Consider the following 7,148-nt stretch of genomic DNA (forward strand, 5'->3'; position numbering starts at 1 on the left):
TTTACAGATGATGAAAATGTGACCCAGAGAGATTAAATAACTTGACCAAAGTCACACAGGTAGCAGTAGAGGTAGAATGTGAACTCAGATCCTCTGACTTCAAATCCAATACTTTGTCCACTATATTTTGCCTTCATAGAGGACAAATGTAAGATTTTTGTGGAGGTATAATCAATGGGACTTAGCAACTAATTAGATGGGAGGGCAGGGGGAAGAGTGAAAAAGATGAATGATTCAGAGATAATAATTAGGTTATAAACCTAAATGACTGGAGGATAGTGAAAGAAAGAAATGGGAAAATTTGGAGATGAGGTTAAGATGATGCAATCAGTTTGGGACATGTAGAATTTAAAGTACTAATAAGACAGCTAGGTGAGCAATTGGAAGTGTGGGACTAGAGTTCAGTAGAGAGATAAGGGCAGGATATGCAGATGTGTAAGTCATCTCCACAGAAATGATAATTAGACCATGTAGGTGAGATCAATAAAGAAAAATATTCAGGTAGAGAAGAGAAGAGGTTCTAGGACTGATCCTTGGGGTACAGCATTTATTTATTTATTTTTAGTTTTAAAAATTCATTTCCATAAGATTTTGAGTTTTAAATTTTTTCCCCCCTTATCCCGCCCCAAGACGGTGTGCAATCTGACATGGCCCTACTTATGCATTCACATTAAGCACATTTTCCCATTAGCCATGATGTAAAGAACAATTAGAACTAATGGAAGGAACCCCAAGAATAAAGCAATAAAACAAAACAACAAAGGAAAAGGGGAGTGAATAGTATGCTTCCATCTGCATTCAAACTCCATAGTTCATTCTCTGGATATGGATGGCATTTTCCATCGTGAGTCTTTTGGAGTTATTTTAGATCCTTGCATTGCTGAGAAGAATCAAGTCTATCAAAGTCAGTCATACCATAATGTGGCTGTTAATCCACAGTTAATCTTAAGAAGATGATATCTAGAGGGGCAGGTAGGTGGCACAGTGGATAGAGCACTGGCCCTGGAGTCAGGAGGCCCTGAGTTCAAATCCAGCCTCTGACACATAACGCTCACTAGCTGTGTGACCCTGGGCAAGTCACTTAACCCCAAGTGCCTCACCAAAAAAAAAAAAAAAAAAAAAAGATGATATCTAGCAAAGGATATTAAGGAGGAGCCAATCATTGTGAAGGAAAAGGAAAAGATAGGAGTAATTGACTCCAGTGAAGATTAGCCCATTCAGGATAAAGAAGTGATCAATAATACAGAAAGGTAAAGAAGGATGAGGACTGAGGATATGCCATTGGAGTTAGCAGTTAAGAGACTATTGGTAGCCTTTGAGAGAGTATTTTCAGTAGAGCAGGGGAATATGTGACTAATTGGGTGATGATGAAATGATGGTGTAGACTACTGTTTTTATTTTAGCAATGAAGGGGAAGAGAGATATAGGATAACTTGAGGGAATGACAGAGTCCAGTGAAAATGAGGTTTTTTTTCTTTTCTTTTTCTTTTTTAGGACAAGGAAAACTGAGTTTGTAGCATCCAGTTTATAGGGGGGGAAATGATGATAAAGAAAACATTTGGTGATACAAGCTTCTCTAGGATATAGGAAGGGAAGGGATGAGGGAAACAGTAGAACAATTAGACTTAGTAAATAGAAAGGATACTTTATCCTATCAGACAGGAGCAAAGGAAGAGAGTGCAAGTGAAAATGTAGCTAGATTTTGAGGTGTAGAGCAGAGATGAGGAGCTGAAAAGTATAGCATTAGTTTGCTAAAGAAGGAAGCAGAGTCATTTGCTAAAGGAGCTGGGGGTTGGGACTTGATGAGAGAGAAGGTTGGAAATAGGTGCTATCGAGGATGTGATAGAAGTCAAAATGTTATAGAGATTAGAGGTGAGTAAAATGATTGTCATACAGTAATTAGGGCCCAGTTGAGGTTAAGTTATACAGATCTGTAGTGCACCCAGTCATCACAGTTTTGTGACTTCCTCTGAACATTGAGCAGCTCATTATGGCGACTTGATGACTAGCAGTACATGTGACTTAAGTTTCAGTACTGTGAGCAAAGAACTAGAAGGCAAATTAATCAAAGTTGAAAGAATGTGTTGTCGTAGGACTAGTTGACAATGGGGTCCAGCCCATGGAGGCGAGAAACTGAGGTGAGCAAAGATGATGAACTGATAGGTCTTGGTGGAAAGACTGGAGATTGCAGTGAAGACAAAGAATAGATTTATGAGAAATGAGGCAGAGGGAGACATGAAAACATGGGAAATTTTTATCTGAGAGGGGAATTTCATTCACCTCTTTCTCTTCCATGGACTGGGAGTTCCAGATTCATTTCTATAATTTTTAGGAGTCTGAATGTTCCTTGAATCTAGCTTATTATGGAAATAAGGCTGTATATGTCTGTGTGTGTCTATTCTCCCAATTCAAAATCAGAAATTCAAGTGATAATAAAACTGAGACATCAGAATATAAGATAGTATCTTTGGCTGTATTTTAGTATAACCCTTTTATGGTGAACCAAACTATGCAAACACCTTTTTTTCCCCTTGCTGGCTTTATTATTAAGAGCAAAATTGCCTGCAGTTTCACCTCCAATTGTTTTAATGGTTTCCACATAAAAGTCATTTTCTCAGCACGAGATTTTGTTTGCTACAATGGAAACAGCATGAGCAAGACACAGTATTTTGCTGAGGGAAAGTAATTAGGTTGGTAGACAACTGTGGGTTGTGACCAGTGTTCAATCTGTGCTTGGTTGGTACCATGTTGGTAGGGAGAGAGAGTCTTACAAATATCCTGAATATAATCTCCCCTACCAAAAGAAATTCCTGGATCAGGAATTCATAGCATATGTCTAAAATAACATAATTGACCCCAATGAAAATACAGGAAAGGTATGTAATTTTTCAGATTAGGAACTCCTGGTGTGGGAACTTCCTCCACCAGCATAAAATCACAACCTATAAGTCTTAGTAGATAGACCTAGGAAGTTTCCAGACACACAAAAAATAAGTGTCTTACCAAGGATCCCACAGCTAGTAAATTAATTTTGTAAGAGACAAAATTTTAACCCAAATATCACTTTATCCATGCCTACCACTCTCCACCATGAAATTAATCAATTCTAGTCAAAAGTGTATTAAAAGGTCCACCTTCACCAAGTTAATTTCCACATGTTGTTATTGTGTTTTTATAATTAACTTATTTTTAGTTTTCAACATTAACTTCCTAAGATTTTGAATTTTGAATTTTCTCCCCCACCTTCTCCTCCCCCCTCCCCAAAATGGTGTGCAATCTGATATAGCCTCTAATTATACATTCATATTAAACATATTTTTAAATTAGTCATGATGTAAGGAAGAATTAGAACTAATGGGAGGAACCACAGAAAAGAAGAAACAAAACAAAACAACAAAAGAAAAGGAGAGCAAATAATATGCTTTCATCTGCATTCAGACTCCAAAGTTCTTTCTCTGGATGTGGATAGCATTTTCTGTTGTTGTTTAAAGGAGACTAATCAATATATCAATCTGGTAAAAATTATATAACATGTCATTCCAAAACAATGCAAAACACAATTGGTCACATTCATCAATGACTTTATATTATAAATTATATATATAGAGAGAGAATTTGACACTGTATTATAGCCAGATATTGAAGGAAAAAGATAAAGTGGTATTACTGAGTAGTCTGTACTAAGACAGTGGTAATAGATGTGATTTTACATTCTTATCCTTCAGTTTTATAAAAGATTGCATTTCTGTCTCCTTTGAATTGATGAGTCTAGGTGAAATCAGAAGAAGGGAAGTTAGTAGAATGTCTCCATGGACAGGTGCCATACTCATTACAGTAATCTAAAATTACACATGAATATATAAAGAAGAAAAACAAGGTGATCACTAAATATCCTGGCTGACTGAACTGTTATGTTTGAAAAGTGTCCATATGTTTAACAAAAGTTCTCAAATTCAGTTGTCAGGGAGAAAAAAAAATCACTACCACAACTCTCAAAAGAGACACCTAGTTCTAGAGCCACTTACCATAATTGGAGATTACAACTTCAAAACAGAAGACTCCAGGCTGAAGCCATTTCAGTCTGAGATTAAGGCACTAGGGAATTTTCAATCCAATTTTTATGAAATCATGTAGTGTTAAAAGAACACAGTTCAATGGCAGCCATATTGCTTAAGATGATTGTTCACTCATCACAGTTCAGCAAGTACAAAGCAGTCAGGATATTCTGACATACTTCCTTCAATATCATTATCTCAAGTTTCTGGCTCTAGTCTAGACAGTATAGCATGGAAACTTTTTCCTACGACTCCTTCAGGTTATCCTATACCAAATAACAATCTCATTCACTATTGGTAGAAAATTTTGTGTGTAAAGAATGGCTATGTTAGCAAGTTCTCCTATAGTGTACATTCAGGTTATTGATTTTTTAAAAGTTTTTTTTTCCAGTAGACTATATTCAGAAGAAATTTAGATTAGTATAGATTGCTCTGCTAAAAATTAATTTTCAACATCGGTTATTAAAATAAAAATGCCTCAATATCTATAGAGTTCAACTATAAGAAAAGCTTCCCAATGAGGCTTTCATCTTTGAATGAACAGAATTTGAGAGTATTGTTGGTGATATGTGTGTGTGTGTGTGTCTCTCTCTGTCTCTCTCTCTCTGTCTCTCTCTCTCTCTCTCTCTCTATATATATATATACATATGTATTCACAATATGTTTTTTCTAATGTTCCAGAATCTTTAAAGTTAATGGGATTTGCTAAAAGCTAGATTATAGGGAGTAAGTTCGGGGTTTTTGGTGGAGGGGGGAGCAGGCATGATTTCATCAGTAAAGGAAATTGGTGGTCTAGAGATTTTCTCTCCTCATAAGCAAGTTGGCTACTCCCCTGCAATTTATAATCTTAATGATTTGCTTGGTGCACTAAGAACTTTCAGTGACTTGCCTATGGTCATTTAGTGTGTCTTAGAGAAAAAACTTGAACCCTGGTCTTCCTGGCTCCATGACTGCCTCTAGAAAGCTACATTTTAAGTATAGTGTTAAATGAACTGTACATAAATGCAGTGAAATACAACTGAGTTGGAGGATGATTTAGAAAAGCACTAGGAAGACATCAATGCAGGGAAAACAAAACAAATCATCTACAACAAGGATTGTTCAGTCATTTTGGACTCTTTTATGACCCCCATGTTCTTGAGTACTAGAGTGGTTTGCCATTTCCTTTTCCAGTATGTCTCTATTTTCAGATGAGGAAACTGAGGCAAATAGGGTTGAGTGACTTGCCCAAGGTCACATAGCTAGTAAAAGTTTGAGGGGGATTTGAACTACACGAATCTTACTGACTTCTGAGCCTAGCACTCTATCCACTGTGCCACCTAGCTGCCCACACAAGGATTACAACAATGTAAATGGAAAGAAAAAAAGAAAAGGAATGGAAAAGAAAAAAAAAAAAAGGAAAGAGAAAAAACAAGCATTTATTAAGCACCTACTACGTGCCAGGCATCTTACTAAGCACTTTATATATAGCTTCTTTAGCCCCAAGCTGAGGATGCTGCTGCTCTTCGAGGTGGACCAGGAGAGGGGAGGTGGTAGATCCAAAGTGGTCTTTCTGAATCACAGTGGATATTGTAGCAAGTGAGTAAGTGAGAAGGGAGTGTGTCCCCTGAGCCCTTGGCACGGAGGACTAACCAAAGCAGCGGGCCAGCCAGGCATGGCCACGGGAGCAAAGAGCAGGAGCGTGGGCTCTACACACTCTGCCACATGTTTGCCATTGTGGGCACCCACTCCGAGACGGGAGTGCCGGCTCATTCCTTTTGTTGATGTAATTGATGACCATGAGCACGGCCTCTGCCAAAGTGGACGCGATTTCCTGTTGACTCTGGAGCTCTAGGGCTGGTGTGACGAAAGTAACGTTGGCCAGGTGCTGCAGCTGCCACGAGCCATTGCTCGACGTGACCTGATGCCCTATGTCACACTCGAGTGGAGGAAGGCAGTGAGCCCAGAACTTATAGAGAAATAGCTGGAGGACACTCAATCCGATAAGTGACGCCCCCCACAAAAAGGCGGAGACCTCCCCAAACTCCTAAATCAGTGCTTCCCCTTTATTCTGCAGCGCACTGCCCAGCCTTCTGCCCACGGATGTGCAGCAAACGGCCGGCTCGAGAGAAAGCCCCACTTGCGAATCAGCGTAAACGCCGAAAATCAGTGACCGCGGACCCCAAGCACAAACAGACCTGTGATATCAGGCTTCGGGTGAGGGCCGAGTACAGCCAGCATGAGGCGGCTCTGCAGAGCAATGTCTTCTCGAACAGGCAGGACCCACTTGAACGCCAGTTTGAGCGTTTCAGCCAGGCCAACATCATCCTCAGATCCCGAGACCTGGGTTCCATCATCTGTGACATCAAATTCTCAGAGCTCACCTGCTTGGATGCCTTCTGGCGCGACTACATCAATGGTTCCCTCCTGGAGGCGCTGAAAGACGTCTTCATCACAGACTCGATTAAACAGACCGTGGGTTATGAGACTATCAAGCTGTTGGTGAACGTGGATGAGGAGGATTATGCACTGGGCCGACAGAAACTGCTAAGGACCTAGATGCTACAGGCACTGCCCTGACCCTCTCACCTTTCTCATTTCTTTAGGACTCTGCTCAGCACCTGCCTCTGGAGTTCACACGCTGTTTAGGAGTTTTCTCCATAACCCTCCTGTCAACTTCCCCCTCCCCTTCATTTAAAGGAAAAGACAAAAAAGAAAATGAAAATGGTGTGTGTCCCCCCTTCCCCCATCTGTCTGTTTCCATGTGCCTGGCAATGCAGCCTGAGCAATGAAGGAAGAAGCGGTCATCTCCGTGGTCCCTAAATCCACTGTTGAAGTTCTTTTGGAAGTCGATAGGTTTTCTCAGTTGCCTTTGGGGCTTAGGAAGGCTATTTTTTTGTTTGTTTTGTTTTGCCAGAGAAACCAAAGGGCTGTGTTATGGGAGCTTACTGTAGAGGGTAGGAGTCAGGGCTGCTGTATCATGGGAATTTAGCATTTATTCTATAACATACTAAGATTTTAAGAAACAAAATGAAAAACATTTTTAAAGTTATGGCCCACTCACCTTTTCGTGTGCTTTCTCCTAGTTTCTGGTGATTTCTTCCCTCCTCCCCT

General features: G+C 39.9%; 1 pseudogene; it reads left to right on the plus strand.

Moving 5' to 3' along the window:
- The first annotated feature begins 2,105 nt into the window (after positions 1–2,105).
- LOC114026578 lies at positions 2,106–6,614 on the plus strand (annotated as a pseudogene).
- The last annotated feature ends 534 nt before the right edge of the window (positions 6,615–7,148 follow it).

This window comes from Vombatus ursinus, unplaced genomic scaffold (assembly GCF_900497805.2).
Source record: "Vombatus ursinus unplaced genomic scaffold, bare-nosed wombat genome assembly UNPS02014841.1, whole genome shotgun sequence".
NCBI classification, from domain to species: Eukaryota; Metazoa; Chordata; class Mammalia; order Diprotodontia; family Vombatidae; genus Vombatus; species Vombatus ursinus.